Source organism: Schistocerca serialis, chromosome 1 (assembly GCF_023864345.2).
Source record: "Schistocerca serialis cubense isolate TAMUIC-IGC-003099 chromosome 1, iqSchSeri2.2, whole genome shotgun sequence".
Classification (NCBI taxonomy): domain Eukaryota; kingdom Metazoa; phylum Arthropoda; class Insecta; order Orthoptera; family Acrididae; genus Schistocerca; species Schistocerca serialis.
The window spans coordinates 331,304,605-331,321,446 of NC_064638.1; positions in this window are offsets into that span (position 1 = coordinate 331,304,605).

A 16,842-nucleotide genomic window follows, 5' to 3' on the forward strand; every position below is an offset into this window, starting at 1 on the left:
AAGATGGTGGACGTTGTTTGTGTCGATGTTTCACTATGAATGTTTAGCTAAAAAGAGTTCTTTCATAATTTACCTCTCTGTATAGTGAGTTTTCACAACCACAGGAACTGTGGTGAAGCATCAAAACAAAATAGCACTGGCAGTTACAAAAATGGTAGACATGTTGCTACTATCCCAGCCATATATTACACAGAAAGATGTTTAGAAGAAAATCAGTATTCTTCACACAACATACAAATCGGGGTGCTATAAAATAAAAGAAAAATCGACGTTGCTCGATGCTTCCATGGACAAAGCGTATGTTCCCACGTTATGGCATTTTAATGAACTGTCATTAGAGGACCAAGTATAAGACAATAACATTTCTCATACTTGTGAGTGTGAGGATGAAGTAACACAGTTACTAGAAGTCTGGCAGTCCATTTGGAGAAAGATGATGTAATATTCAGGTTCCAAGTGTGGTATTTTCTTTAGTGGATTTTTGTGGGCGTATTTTTCTCTCAATTTCAACCATTTCCTGGACCAGCATCTTTCTTCCCTTTTCATTATACACAGAGCTAAAGTCAAAGCAAGAAATGATTTGTCTGCACTGGTAGACATTCCCAGAAGCCTTAAACAGCTTCACAATGAGAACATCATCTGCTTCAGAAGTGAGATTATATTGAAAAACTCTGTTACTAAGGTTACAGGCTTGTTTCACAAACTCATGGATAGATAAGAGCCAATTTGACAAACAAATCTTATCACTTATGGGCTGTTTTAGGGACACAGAGAAGCTTTGATGGATGCTGACCAATCAGAGAGCCTGGCACGTGTACTTTGGTTTGGATGACTCATGTACAAAGCACTCTCATTTCTGGAAGCACATCATAGACATGATTTAGATGTGTCCTGTGCTTTTGTAATGGGCACATTCAGCTGATATCTGTGTGCAATACAGTTAGATCACAGCAAATGACATGTATGTAGGATGCATTTAAGTAGTTTGAATTTCTGTGTGCTATGAGATAAAGCATTGAATGTTAGATTAGACCTTGGTGTAGAGAACATTATGCTTTATTCTAGGTTTTGATCGCATAAAAACGTGTGGTTATCATTATCCATTTCTAATTTAACCACCTGCGATTTGAAATGATGTACAATTAGATTCTCTCACTTATAAGATCGTGCTCCTGAAGCTAGTAACATTATTTTGAATCTTCTGTGTGCTTTTAGTATGGTGGGGAAGTTAAACAGTTTGACCTGATACTTTTTATTTATCCACAGTGAATAACCTTATGTGTGTTGCCTATTCCAAACATTATATTACTTTTTCCATACATTTATTCTTCACGAATTTATTATCTTACGCTTCTTCCTTTGTCATAAATTCTACCATGAGTCACAAATCTCTATATGTGGATACTTAAGATTTGCTTCATAAAAAGTGCTCCGCTCACTTTCTTTGCTATTAATTCAGGGGTAACAGAGCACAACAGAGCATAAATATGCAGTGCTTGCAGTTATCTTCTGTAAGAATTTTACAGCACCACAGGCAAGACTATATAATACGGTACTTTGAGACACACAACGTAGAGACAGTGTCATTGTTATCTACCACACCAGTACGCAGATTTACAGGTCATCAAGCAACATAATAGATAATGTATTTGTACAGCAAGAGGATTTAGAACAAACACCTGCTTTCCCTGTGGTAAATGGATGATCTGACCATGATGCACAACTGAGTAACTTACAAGACCTAACAGGATGTACACTTCAGAAACCATTAAGTAAAAGTGTGAGGGTGCTCAACCCAGTAACTATAGATCACTTCACAGAAATTTTAGCAAATGTAAACTGGGAAGATGTATATAATGAGCCAAATGCTAATGATAAATGCAGCATATTTCTTGATAAATTTATATCCCTTTTTCAACATTGTTTTCCAAAGAAAATTACTAAATGTAACACCACAAACTTTTCAAAGAAACCTTGGATTACTACAGGTATTAAAGTGTCTTCAGAAAGAAAAATAAAACTGTATTTGACAGCAAGAACTAGTAAAGATCCAGAAGTAGTTTTATGCTATAAAATTATTGTAGCATACTGAGAAAAGTTGTAAGGAAATCAAGAAATATGTATGTTAGAGAAGAAACTAACTCCAGCAATAAAATCAAATCAATATGGAAAGTTGTTTGAAGGGAGACAGGAAAAGTAACCACTGGGGTAGGTAGTACTACTATTAAAGAGAATGAGACCATCTTAACCAACAGTACACAGGTAGCCATTGTATTTAACAATAATTACTTAAGTGTAGCAGAAAAAAATTGATGAGAACAGTTCAAAAGAAAAAGCCGTGCAGTACATGGAAGAGTCAGTTTTGAAAAATTTTATTCAGATTAAGTTTCATCTAACAACCTCTTGTGAAATAAGGAAAATTATTAAATCTTTGAAAAATAAATGTTCTGTTGGAGTAGATGACATCTCTAACAAGTTATTAAAACAATGTGGAGCAATTACAGCTGATGTTTTGAGTCACATATGTAATGCATCACTGACTCACGGTATTTTTCCAGACTGTTTAAAATATGCCATTGTCAGGCCTCTCTACAAAAAGGGGGAAACCACAGATGTCAATAATTACTGGCCAGTATCCTTGCTTAAAGCAGTTTCAAAATTCTTTGAGAAAGTAATGTACTCAGGAGTGGTTAGCCACCTCAACACTAATGGGAGTTTGGAAGGTAGGAGACGAGGTACTGGCAGAAGTAAAGCTGTGAGGATGTGGCGTGAGTTGTGCTTGGGTAGCTCAGTCAGTAAAGCACTTGCCTGTGTATGGCAAAGGTCCCGAGTTTGAGTCTCGGTCTGGCACACAGTTTTAATCTGCCAGGAAGTTTCACTAATGGGATACTTAGTAAATCACAGTTCGGATTTCAGAAATGCTGTTCCACTGAGACAGCAAATTACAATTTTACTGTCCACATAATAGAGTCTTTAAATAGTAAAATGTCACCAGTAGGAATATTCTGTGGCTTATTGAAAGCATTTGATTATGTGAACCATGACATTATGTTAGAGAAATTACAATTCTATGGTATAAATGGAACAGCATATGAGTGGTTTAAGTCAAATATATAGAACGGGAAGCAAAAAGTCTCTTTATATGCTTCAAGTGATTCAAAGGAGTTTGTCACTTCATCTAACGGGGGTGAAATTACATGAGGTGTTCCACAAGGTTCGATCATGGGTCCCCTCCTGTTCTTGATATCTGTGAATGACCTCCCTTCTTACTTGAAACAAGATGCTGAACTGACACTGTTTGCTGATGATACAAGCATAATTATTAATACAGTAAAAGAAGTCCAATAGAAAATGATACAAATAAGGTCTCTGGAAAAGTTATTAATTGGTTTTCTGTGAATGGGCTTGCTCTGAACTTTGAAAAAACACAGTACATCTAATTTTCTGCTGCAAAAAGTACCATTCCTTCAATAAACATAGCACATCAAAAGAAGTCAGTAGCCAGGGCAGAGCATACTAAGTTTTTGGGTGTACATATAGATGAGAATCTTAATTGCAAAAGTCATATTTTGGATCTCCTAAAGCGACTAGGTTCAGCAACTTTTGCAATCAGAATAATTGCCAATTTTGAGGATGTAGAAATTAGTAAGCTAACATACTTTGCGTACTTCCACTCTCTGATGTCATACGGAATAATATTCTGAGGCAACTCAACACTTAGGCAAAAGGTATTCTCTGCTCAACAGAAAGTAGTTAGAATAATGTGTGGGGTTCATAGGCGCACATCTTGTAGTCAACTGTTTAAAGGGTTAGGAACTCTTACAACTACTTCACAGTAATGAAATTTTTTCTCAACAATATGGACCAGTTTAAAATCAACTGCTACATTCATGATTACAGTACCAGAAAAAAGAAAGAACTACACTATCCTTTACTTAACCTATCTTTGGTACAGAAAGGGGTAAAATATGCTGCTTTAAAACTTTTTGATAAATTACTTGATGAAATAAAATGTCTTACAGACAGCAGTTGTAATTTCAAAAACAAATAGAAATCACACCTCCTTGACAATTCCTTTTATACCATGGATGAATTCTTGAATATGAGTAAATAAATCAGGATTTATAATATATGCATTTTGTGCCATTTAAGGGAATGGGATAGATAATAGAAAGATTTAGGTATAACACTATAATGTAAAAAAAAAACCTTGTTTCCTGTGCACATTTCTTGTGCATTTGACACGTTCCACATCATAACGGGTTTTCCGTGCCATCGATCAATGGAACACGTAACTAACTAACTAACTAACATAGGTCACAGATGGCAAATTCGTTTTCTTACGTAAACTGATCCTGTAAGGCACAGCTTATTACACATGAAGCAATACGGCAGGCTGTTTGAACAAGTGCCCCATAGACAGGATTGTCCACGTGCACTCATGGCCTCGGCTCAGAGCTGTGGTGGTGATGGCGTGGTCCAATGGAAAGACAGGACATGGTACATACGTCTCAGCACGTGACACTGCAGGTCTTACGAGTGCTAGCAGACATCTCTGGAGGGGAGCGAGTAATTATACAGTTTAATAATTTTTGACTGCATCTTTAAATGCATGCAAGCTCTCGGTAGCATACAACAAAGTTAAGAATTGGGTAGCTTTTCAGTTACATATTGGTTTTCTGTGGACCCTGTGTGGAGCTGAGTATTCACGAAGTGTGACAGATAAGTTGACTAATGTGGCGTCACAAGTTCGTTGCAGGGCCTGTATTTCTCATGGTTCCAGGCTGATGGGAGCTGACGTCATGCACGCTAGTACTTTGCAGGCACAAGTAAACAGATGCCCTCCAGCTGTTTAGTTCTAGTGAATGTGTAATTGTGACACCAACGAAAATATCTGGTTGTGGAAGCCCTCTAACTGATCTGTCAGAAGAAACATACCTTTTTACTAACATCCGCAGTGCCTGACGTGTCAGAGAACACTTGTTTCTGTAAAAAAATACAGAATGTCCGGGCTATAGGTATACAAAAACATTTGTTTGTATTAAGGTTTATAACTTGATTTGTCCAACGTTTTACACAGGAGCTCAAACATTTTTGTGCTTATTGGGGCACTGTGGGCACTGTGGGCACTGTTTGTAGCTTGACAGATATCAAAACGGTACTCCACTTCTCGACACATGTTCATAAGCATGATAGGTGTTATGGCCTCTATGGCGGCGTACATCGTTTGTCCAAAATCCACCAGATGCCAAACCTTTGTTCTGTAAAAATTGTCCTTTTTAAACCCCCATGAACTGAAATCCAGCGGAGTCAGATCGGGAGGCCGATAAGGCCAAGCAATGGGACTCTCCCCACCCCCCTTCCCCCCACCCACCTTCCGATCCGATGCTGAGAAGACACCTCATTGATAAATATGGTAACATCCCTATCACAGTGAAGTGAAGCACCATTCTGATGGAAAATGAAGCCGGGAGGCATCTGTGGGACTGCATATTTCGCCATCATGTCGAGATAGGTGTGCCCTGTCACTGCAGACTCCATAAAAACGGACAAGTCATGCCACGTTATGTAATGCCAACCACACATTAACTTTTGGTGAGTCCTTTTTGTACTTAATCACGTAGCCTAGAGTCTCACTTCGCCATAATCGACAGGTTCGTGGGTTAACTTTGCCATAGACATGGAAGGTCTATTCATCACTGAACAGCACTGCACCGAAATAGTCGTCGTTTTCGTCTATGCGATGCAACATTTCAACAGCAAAATCAGGCTTAATGTGGTGCAAAAATTGGAGCACGCCAACTGGAGACGTTTGTGCACAATGACGTGCACTGTCGAACGCGGAGCGGCTAGTTCACTACTTGCTTGTCTGATGGATTTATGTGGGCTTCTAGTGAATATTTCGCGCACACGTTTCACGGTTTCTTCATTCACATTTTGGGATGTTTTTCAGCACTTGAAATAAAACTTACAGTTTCCCGAAGAGTTCTGCTCCATTGATAAATGGTTTTACGTGTGAGGGGATCAATGTTCCATTCCCTTTTTGCACGCCGCTGAACATGTGTTAAAGAATTTAACTCTGCTAACCACAGCACACGCTGCGCCTTTTGTTGTGGCGTCCACATGTTGACTGTCAGGAGTACGTTCGCTTACTGCCCATGCGCGCACATGCGATATACGACTCAGCGCCGTACATAAAAGTGAGGAAGTGAGGATGACATCTTGGAGAGTGCCTCTATTGATCGCGTGATTACCCAACAACATAAAATGTCGGGTTCTTTTGTTATAAGCATTTGTTTGTGTATGCTTCTAGCCCAGACACCCTGTTCAGTTTACAATCGCCTTCACGCAGCAGATTCAGATCGAAAGAAGGGGATGCTTGTTAGGAACTGGTTTCCAGTTGGAAGGGCAACCTACAGGGATGTAAGATTGAAATAAGTGTGATTGAAGATTTTTTAGAACTGTAAAAAACGTCTTGTACTACTGTCATGTATTTATTCTTTTCAGCTAAATGTTGCTGCATAAAATCTAAAGGAAGCTGTAATTCGTGTAAGTTACTAGGTAGCTCATATTATAGCACTGACTAGCAAACCATTCTGTTTGGGGCCTTTGTCTCTCAAAGCAAACAGTGTCCCATCGAACTCTCGACAAGGAAGCTGTTTCTTAGGCGAAACTCAGAAAGAAAGCCCACAGTTTATTTTTTTCTCTCGCATTCGATGACAGCACGGATGTAGCTGACTGTAATAAACTTGCTGTTTTTGTATGCGCTGTGAACAAGCAACTGCAAGTTACGGACGAGCTGACAGGTATGGCATCACTGGATTGCACGACAGCTGGGCTCGATTTTTTTGCAGTCGTATGTGGCTCCGTAGACTGCATGAACACACCGTCGGAAAACCTCCATTCCTTGACCAATGACGGTGCGTCACAAATGGTTGGGGATCAGTAAAGTTTAGGCCCTCGCGTAAAAAATAAGCTGAAGAACGACTTTGGAAAGGAAATGGTTGGGGGTCAGTAAAGTTTAGGCCCTCGCGTAAAAAATAAGCTGAAGAATGACTTTGGAAAGGAAATCTGCGATATACACTGTTTCATTCATTAGGGGGCATTGTTTGCTGAAACTGTGGATCTTCTTCATGTAATGGACATTGTGGCGAAGTGCATGAATTTTGTGCGAAAGCCGGGTGTTAATCATCGTCATTTCGAAGGTTTATTCGAGATTTTGAAGCTAAGTATGCAGATATAGCTCAGTATGGAAATTTACCTCACCATTGCACTGTTCGGTGGATCAGCTGAATTTTACGGCACTTGATTTAAAAAAATATATTTTTTTTCAATTTGTGAGGGAATTGCTTTGCTACTAGACTTGAAAGGGAAAGACATACCTTGCCAGAACCAAAATGTACATCAGACCTTGCCTTTCTGGCTGATATAACGATGCACCTAAATAAACTGAATGTGTCGCTGCAGAGGAAAGATTTATTGATGGTACACATGCAGGACAAACTCAGAGCGTTCAGTGATAAACTCGTTTATTTGGCGTTCAGTGATAAACTCCGTTTATTTGAGAGGAAAGTAGGGAATGGTAATCTGACGTTCTTCATTCTCCTTGGTTCTCTAAATTTATCTGCTAACATCTGTTTTGTAAAACAGCAACATATAATTAATCAGCTAATAAATAATTTAGAATTGGATTTCCAAGAACTATAGTATTTAGAGAAATAATTGCAATTTCTCAGTACTCCTTTCTCAGTTTACCTAATGTTGTGCCGCCTACGATGCAATTAGAACTAACTGACTTACAGAATTGAACGTCGTTAAAGGATGGGTGCTACAATAGTTTGAATTTCTCTCGGTGGAAGGACAGAAATATTCCTTAGCTAAATATGAATAAGACGCGGAATATGAGACTGTTCGGGTCAACCTACTGTTGTGAGCAGCCATTCTCTGTAACGAAGAGGATAAAAAAAATGGTTCAAATGGCTCTGAGCACTATGGGACTTAACTTCTGAGGTCATCAGTCTCCTAGAACTTAGAACTACTTAAACCTAACTAACCTAAGGACATCACACACATCCATGCCCAAGGCAGGATTCGAACCTGCGACCGTAGCGGTCGCGCGGTTCCAGACTGTAGCGCCTAGAACCACTCGGCCACCTTGGCCGGCGCAGAGTATAAAAATCAAAGTAATGTAATTGATTTTGGATCCTACAATGAAGAGTGTACTGCGCATCACTGCAGCAAACAAGGTATCACCTGCTACAAGTGCACTTGTCTCGCGAAAAATCTGTAGAAAACCGAACAAAAAACAAAAAAATCAATAAATCTTTCGTTAGGTGTGCAAAAGTTTGCGTATTAATTCATTCTGCTCGCCATTTCCACACAGCCGGCTTATCGCTTACCAGCTGTTCCGTTTTTATGGCTTTCAGTTTGTAGTTATGACTAACTTCATATAGATAAAATTAAAATTACAGAAATATCACAAACAGACGAGTCTGAGACATGATTTGGGGCGCAGCTGCAGTTCCGAGACCCGCGAGAAAGACAACCCGCGGTGCGTACATCACAGCACGTGACACTGCTGGTGTTAAAAGAGCCAGCAGCTGCCTCCCGCGGGAAGCAAGTAGTTATTTCATGGAAGTTCAGTAATTTCTAACTACGCTTTTAAACGCTCGCTAGCTGTCGGTATCAATCGACAGAGTTAAGACTTTTTGTGGGAACCCTTCTACAGACACACTGATTCTCCGTGGGCCCTGCACAGAGCCCGAGTGTTGATGATGTACGGCGCACAAGGCGAATAGTATGACGTCGCAAGTTCGTTGCGGAGCACAAATTTCTCGTGGGCCCCACTTTAGTTCCTTGTGACGTCACGTCCCGGCCGGCCCCTTCACTCACACACAATCTCGCTGCAGCCAAGTGCCGAGAGGCAGTGTCCCATGGCCAAGTGAGTCCTCCCCACCTCACGGGCGATCGCACGAGCTATAACATCCTGCAATATGGTATGATGTTTGTAGTCAATATTCTAATTTAAATTTCGTTTGTGTTACTTCTGCACTATTCCCGTTTTATTCATTGCATTTCTCGAAAGTTTTGGTATCTCCGATTGTTAATGACGTTATTCAATGTAGGGGGGAGGGGATGTATTTCAGAGAAGAAACTGGTATAATAGCCTGGGTTGAGACTCGTGCTGTGTTGGGATAATGGAACATGGAGTGCGATGGAGCAGGCCAGTCTGTGTACTGGACGCTAATGATACAGCATTAGCAGAACAGGAATTTATTACATTAAACTTTACAATCGTGTATTATTCCCTGTGTAGACGCGCAGACCTGCAGATGTTCAATGCACACCCTCGGGACTCGATGACGCTGTCTCAGCAATCTACGTTGATGTTCGCCTGCAGTGTTGGCTCACGTAACCACGGTGCTGGTGGGCGGCAGGCTGTGTTGGCGATCGGCGTAGCCTGTACAACAATCCATGTTGCCCATGATGGAAAAGACTCTCATAGAAATCGAAGGGGCATGCTAGGATAACCTTTAAGCAGCTTTGGGTGCTTTGGAGATGAGAAACAGTATGGTTCTCTCACGAAGGTACTTTTCCGCAATATCAGAGGGCTGATTAGTGTTATTGTGAAACTTTTACTCTTTCTTACGAAATCAAGCAGTGTTGTTAGAATGACGTGATGTTGTCTCCCCGCTGATGTCATGTTGCTGAGTTTTCACTCATGTGAAAAAAATGAGGCAATATCTTCTGATTTTGTTCTGCGTTTCGCAAAATCAGCATTCTGCCTGTTTGTCATTCTGAATGCGATACGGGGCATTGTCATGGCTTGCCTTGGTTTGGTACTGGCTGGAGAGGATTTTGAGAAAGTTTTACATTTGTCCATAATACATTTCTGCTGTGTAATACCAGGTTCATAATTTCACATGAACACTCAATTTCAGTTTCAAAAGGAGTGGTAGGCTTTCAAACTATTCTTCTGAGCCATAATTCTTCTGCATGCTGCTGTCATGATCTAAATGTTTCAAGTTCCTCATTGTGATATAATACTACTGCCTCTTTATCTAGTTCGCTGAATATGTCAATCTTTCTGCTTCCTTTCATTGGTTTTTGCATTTTGGTTATCATTGTTGCTACAACTGCCTCGTGGTCACTGATACAAGTTTCAATGTGGACATCCTCGAAGAGGTCAAGTCTATTTGTTGCCGTTGGATCCAGTATGTTTTCAGCATGAGTGGGGATCCAAACTATATGTTCTACGTAGTTTTCAGAGTAGGTATTTAGCAATGTTCTCCAGAATGACTTGTTGCACCTAACTGAAATATCCCAGTCAATAGTGGGATGATTAAAGATCTCTTCCAATGATTACAGTGTGGTTGGGGTGTGTATATGCTAGCGGAACTTCTGGCCACTCCTCTATTTTTCTTATTGTCACTTAGAAATGAAAAGCTTTCAAGATTTACGAGATCTGCTGAATTCGAATTTGCCGTGTACTCCAGTCTTTCCTGCACAGCTGGTGAGGTCTCGTTCGGATGTTGTGTTAGTGCGTAAAAACAAAAACTTGCAAGAAACAGATTACTTACCTTTTGATGGCGACTTTTTGTCAGACACTCCTGTATATGAAAACTGATTTAGTTGGGAGGGTGTCACTTGCATCACAGTTTCCCTTCAGACTGAGGTGTGGCCTGAGGTGTCCATGTGTTGAGGTAATAATGTCTTGCAAAGTCAAGTAATCAGTGAGAACTATGGAAAAGATGAATACAAAAGAGGACCACCGTGTTCATCAACATGGTTACTGTAGTATACATAAACTTTTTTCGATGTTCGAATAGTTTGAAGGTAAGACTGAGTAGTTTACCCTGAGGAAAGTGTACAACAAATGAAATGGCAATGAGCACAGCTAAAATGACATATTAAGCCACAAGTAATCGTAATATTAATACAAAATCTAGGAAATTGTTCCAGTGTGTAAATGAAAGTTGTAACGAACAAATGTACTTGCAGATGTTATTGTAAATGGGTTTTTAAATCAATTGTTACAGGAAATTTTGAGGCATGTGTTACGATTACGTTGTCAAAGCTGTATTATACAGCCTTACTCTGGAACATTAATAGACTGAGTGCAGTGTTTTCAAACTGTCTTATTAAGTCCACAATTTACGATCTTCAGGATCGTTATCCATTGTGTTATATTTTCTTGCCTTCTCATTTACTTATTTATTAATCGAAAAAGTCTTTCCAGATTGTGGGCTACAGTGCAAAAACACACGCACGCGAAAACAAAAATGGTTCAAATGGTTCTAAGCACTATGGGACTTAACATCTGAGGTCATCAGTCCCCTAAAACTTAGAACTACTTACACCTAACTAACCTAAGGAGATCACACATATCCATGCCCGAGGCAGGATTCAAACCTGCGACCGTAGCAGCCGCGTGGTCCCGGACTGAAGTGCCTAGTACCGCACGGCCACAGCGGCCGGCCACACGCGAAAACATACACAGACACAATCACGCTTACAGAAAGTACAAAACCACTATTATTTCAGCAAATACATGAGTTTTTTTTCCTTTGTACATAAGAGAGCTTGCTCTGCTAGCAGTAGCAGCACTGTCTTGTTTCGAGTATCCTGTATTTCAGCTGCTCTAAAAATTCTGCTACAGAATAGAAGCCATGAACCATTCATATTTGATGTCGAGAAGTTGTAGTGACAGATTTAGTTAGGTCTCACAATAAATTAATGTTGATTACATTTATTAATCATATCATTGCACGTAAATATGGCATTTACAGTTAATAGTAAATGAAGAATTAATACACCAGCTGGAAGAATGCAAGCAGAGTACATTGTAAACATTTTATTTCACAAACAATTGTATTTTGGACTACTGAGACATAATTTCAATTACGTTTGAGAAACATCAATACTTAACAACTAAGATTTTTTAAATCACTAGCATTAATATAAGAAGACAGTGATGTGCCCATTACAGTAATGAATAACGCAGGGTAATTTTTCTTGGGTTTTAGTTATTGCGTTGACACGAACTGAACGTTGGGAAGTGGACTTTTGCTGTAGTACTTCATTTCATATGCTAGGCAGTGTGTGGTAGCGGGCTGACAGTGGCACTCTCAGGCAGGAGGTCTTGTGCGTTTGTGGCCCAAGTGGTACGAGACCTCCAGAACCAGCGATAGGGCAGTCAGTCAACAGCACGTTTTCTCTCGTAAAACCTTGAAGACAAGTGTCCACACTAGTAAGATTTTCCCTATGGTGTTCTGCAGTGTTTCTTTGGGGTGTGTCCATACATTTCAGTGGTCAGCTCAGGTTCTTCGTCTCACCAATAGAATCATTTGGAAAAAGCTTTTGCGGTTATACTGTTCTGCTCTATTTTCCCACGCTAAAAGACACAATCACTTGCCAGTGAAATTTGTTCCTGAAAGCAGTCCATTCTCTTCTTTAACTGCATTTAGTTTCTACAGTATCTACAAGCCCCGTGTTAAGCTTGTAATGCCCAAGGATAATTAGCTCTGTACGTCAATTACAACAATACTGTCACAGGAGTAAGCTTCTTTAAGAGGGAGTATTGTGGACAACAGACTTCTCTCACAGCCAACTGCATGCAGCACGGTGAGGCATATGATATTATCAAGTAAGTAACCATACAATTTCTTCCCTCCCATTGTTAGATTTGAAGCCACAATGACAATGCGTTCAATTGCGCTATATCGAAACGCAGCTTTTCCTTTTTCTGTTTGGATGGGGGCCCTGCTGTGCCGCAGAAAGACGAAAAGTCTGACCAGGTCCGGTGGTGATTGAGCGTGGTCAAATCAGGAACGGTCGCCCTTTTGCAAAGAGGACAAATTAATGTAAAGTGTATATTTCGTGTTACAGGCTTCTAGGGTATGTGGAGGATCTTACTAAGCAAAGTTTTGGTAAGAAAGTTATGTGCCTTTTTTGGAGGTAAAAATCACTTCCAAATCTTACTTTTCACGGCACGCCCACAGAAGAGAGAATGCTCCGTGTCTCTACAGGAGGTCATGTCTTGGGCTATGTTTCGGGTACTCATCGTCGGGTTCTCCTCTACGTGACGAACGACTTCCTCTCCAAAGTTGAGAGTGTGGTACGTTCATGGACCACCACAGCCAACCCCCGTAGCTGCGAATGAACCTGTTTCTCACAGCCCTTATTGTAGTCCGACGATAATAGTATGTGATGTCATAATTGCAACAGGGACTCAAGACGGCACCCTCTTCGAAGTTTGTGCGCATACCATGATGCGGGAGTTCTGACGATCGGTACTAGTTAACAGTTGGGAACTTAAACGGAAAGTGAACAATAATTAACATGAAAGATTTCTATGTGTGGTACCGCAATTGTAAAAACTGTTACTGGTGAAACCACCGCTTCGACCACGCCTACAATGGCCTTCTTCTGGGTGAACTAATGTATCTTTTTGTTGTCCAGATCACTTACATTTTGTCATGGACGTTATACTGAGCATGACATTAAGTCAAAATTTTAAAAATGTTGAGGGCGTAAGTATTTGCCTTTTGCTATGCGATCATCGGTGAATGGGGTGTGGACTTTAGTTTTCCTCATGCTGAATGTAAACCGCGCGGTGGCAGTTACCACTCGTAGTTATTGGAGTGTTTTAATATTTTGATAGTCTCTCTGTTCTTGCATTTCACCATCCCTGGCAAGTATGTACGTTTTGCAGAATTTTATTTCCTTACGATAGTCTTTCTGCTGTTGGGCCACTGGTGCCCAAGTCGAATGTAGCGCTCGTCCTCCATATGTGCTTGCTACTGCCCTGCAGGTTTCGCCGATGTATGCTTCTGCACACTGACGTTCCACCTTGTAAAGCCTCTAGTGTGCACAGAATCTGTCCTATACTTGGTGAAGCCTAGCATGTCTGGATCTTGCGGCTGTTGTAGAAGATGGGGTGGACACCAGTCCAACGAAGGTATTTACCAATCTGGTCTGTGACGTTCTTCACGTAAAGCAGGTGCGCTGCTAGCTACCAAAACCGAGATTTGCTCTTAATTTCTTCTGATCTGACTCAGTTACTGCTGACGAGATGACATGTCCAAGGACGCTATCCTCTACCTCGCAAATTCTGATGTTTGCAAACTGTTCATGTCTCCAGACCATTTAAATGAATCCAAAACTTTATCTAAGGTATCTATGTGCTCTTCCAATGATGTAGACGCAATAAAAATGTCATCTAACTGCTTTATTGCGTTCTGGAAAAATTTCTCCCCAAAATCTTGTCCAAAGCTCGAAAAAATACTGCTGATGAAATATTGAAATCGAACAGTGTCCGTTTGAGATGGTAGCAACGTTGATATGTATAAGAATACGGTGAACTTTCGGCTTTTCTCCTCGAGCCCCAACTGCCAATAACTATTCATCGCATCCAAATAACTAAGGTAACAAGTGCCTTTCAATTTCTGCAGTATCTCTTCCATATTTTTGAACTGATCCAGCTGAGGCAGAATGACGCGACTGATTGCTCGGGCATCCAATAAGTGTGACGAGCCGTCTCTTTTAATTACTGGATGTGTTGGATTGAAATGTTCTTTGTCTGAACACTTAATTATACCATTTTCTATCATGTATTTGATCTACTTCTCTGTAACTTCTCTTCTAGCTAGTGCTATCGAATACCATTTCATTTTGAATTGTTTGTGTGGTCGTACTTAATTTGATATTGACGTTACATCATCAGTTCAGGTTTATTTGAAAATGCTTCTACATGTATACAAGTTCTGGCAGTTCTTCCCTGTAGAGTGTGGGCAAATTACTCGACTCACTGTTTTCTCCTGAATTTTGGACTTGATTTTCTTAATTTCTTCTTCTTTTACTGTAAACTGGTCTTCGATTGCATTACATATCTTCCCCTTCATAACCATAATTCATACAACTGTAGAAACCTCGTCTTGCTCTCCGGCGAATCCGACAAAATTAAGATCCAGTTCTTCATTCTTATCACAAATGCTTAAATATCCTCATCCAAAATCAATCCTACATCTTCTTTCGCTAAAAATCATTACCAAAAATCTAATCCACAGTCAAAGAAACAACAACCAACACAGTCGCGTCAAAGTATCTTCAGGGCCAGTTTAACGCCCAAGCCACAAGTTGCCGCTTGGGGCGCCAAACTGAGAAGGGCGTCAAAGGCGCCATAGCCGTAAAATGTCTATACAGAACTGTAAGATTTCTATTCAGGAGGTACCACAAGTGGCAGCAGACGCTTAGGACACCAAGATGAGAGGAGCGCCACTGGAACACGACTGCAAGATTTGTATATAGTCCGTATCACAGTTGGTAACGAGAACTGACAAGGGTGCAAGTGTACGAGCAAAAAGGGGGGGAGGTGCGGGAGTGAGGGCGGGGGGGGGGGGGGGGGGGGAGGACGCCAAATGATTAGTCGCTTGTGTAGAAAAATGTTCTCGAACCGGCCCTGTGGGTCTTTGCAAACTCTTGCACCTAATGACCTAATGAGCACTAGCCCAGTAACAGCAAGATTTTTGTGACCAGCTACAGTAACTAACTGTATGCACACTATTTACAAAAAATGGTTCAAATGGCTCTGAGCGCTATGGGACTTAACATCTGAGGTCATCAGTCCCCTAGGACTTAGAACTACTTAAACCTAACTAACCTAAGGACATCACACACATCCTTGCCCGAGGCAGGATTCGAACCTGCGATAGTAGCGATCGCGCGGTTCCAGACTGAAGCGCCTAGAACCGCTCGGCCACACCGGCCCGCTATTTACAGGAAATACAAGTAGCATATTTGCTTCACGAAGCTGTTCACAATATTTCTTGCAGATAGCAGTAGCATCACTTACACAATCTAGGATGGCTGCAACTTTATGATCATTTACATTAAGTTAAATTTCTGGAATTAAATCATCATCCGTAGTTTGCACATCTTCTCTCCGTAATTCAGCTTTAATAGCTTCAGTGTCTCATCTAATCATTTGAATTTGACGAGTTGATCCAATAAATTGTTCGCATATTCCGATACGGCTCGCGTCATAACTACCTTCAGCTTACCAAAGTTCGCTCGTTTGGTGGTGTCTGTCATCTGTATCTCAGAGTGGTGAACGATCCCGAAATCTTCTGTCTTGCAACACTTGTTAGTTCTATCAAAATCATTTTCCCTCCTCTTGGCATTTCGAAAACGATCATCACTGCGCGTGTAATTCCGCGAGTGGTCATCTCTTTGCGCACTATTGTATCTAGGTCGATTATCGTTTTGCTGACTCCACGGCGGGCGTCCAAAATTATCTTGCCACAGCGCTTCGCATCACAGGAAATGTTGTTTGAGACATGCTGTGCCTTCTTCCAATTCACTTGATATTCCTTCATTGTCAATCTCTTCTAAACGATCAACAAGCCACAATAGTTCGTCGAAATCATTGAACGTTCCTGAAGCTAAGTTCTTACTTTTCACGGTATATGCTTCATCAAAATTATAATCAGATCATCGTCACTGATGGGATCGTCTAGATAACTATTCCATTCCAAGTGATTCTGAAGGAAGTCACGCATTGACCAGTCGATGTGATTATAATTACCGGTATGCATGGAAAATAATTTCTCTTTAATACTTCGTTATTTCCCTCGCGACCAATATTTGCGGAGAAACGCATTTTCGAAGTCTACAAATGCAGTGTGTTGATCAGATACTCAATTTTCTCATGCTCTGGACCCTGCATTCTTTAGTATCTTGTATCGTACACAAATATCAATCTTTTCAGGCTCAGTCTGAATTTGTGCGAAAGCAACTCTAAATTTTTTTTACATGAAATCAACTGTATGTAACGGTGGGGAA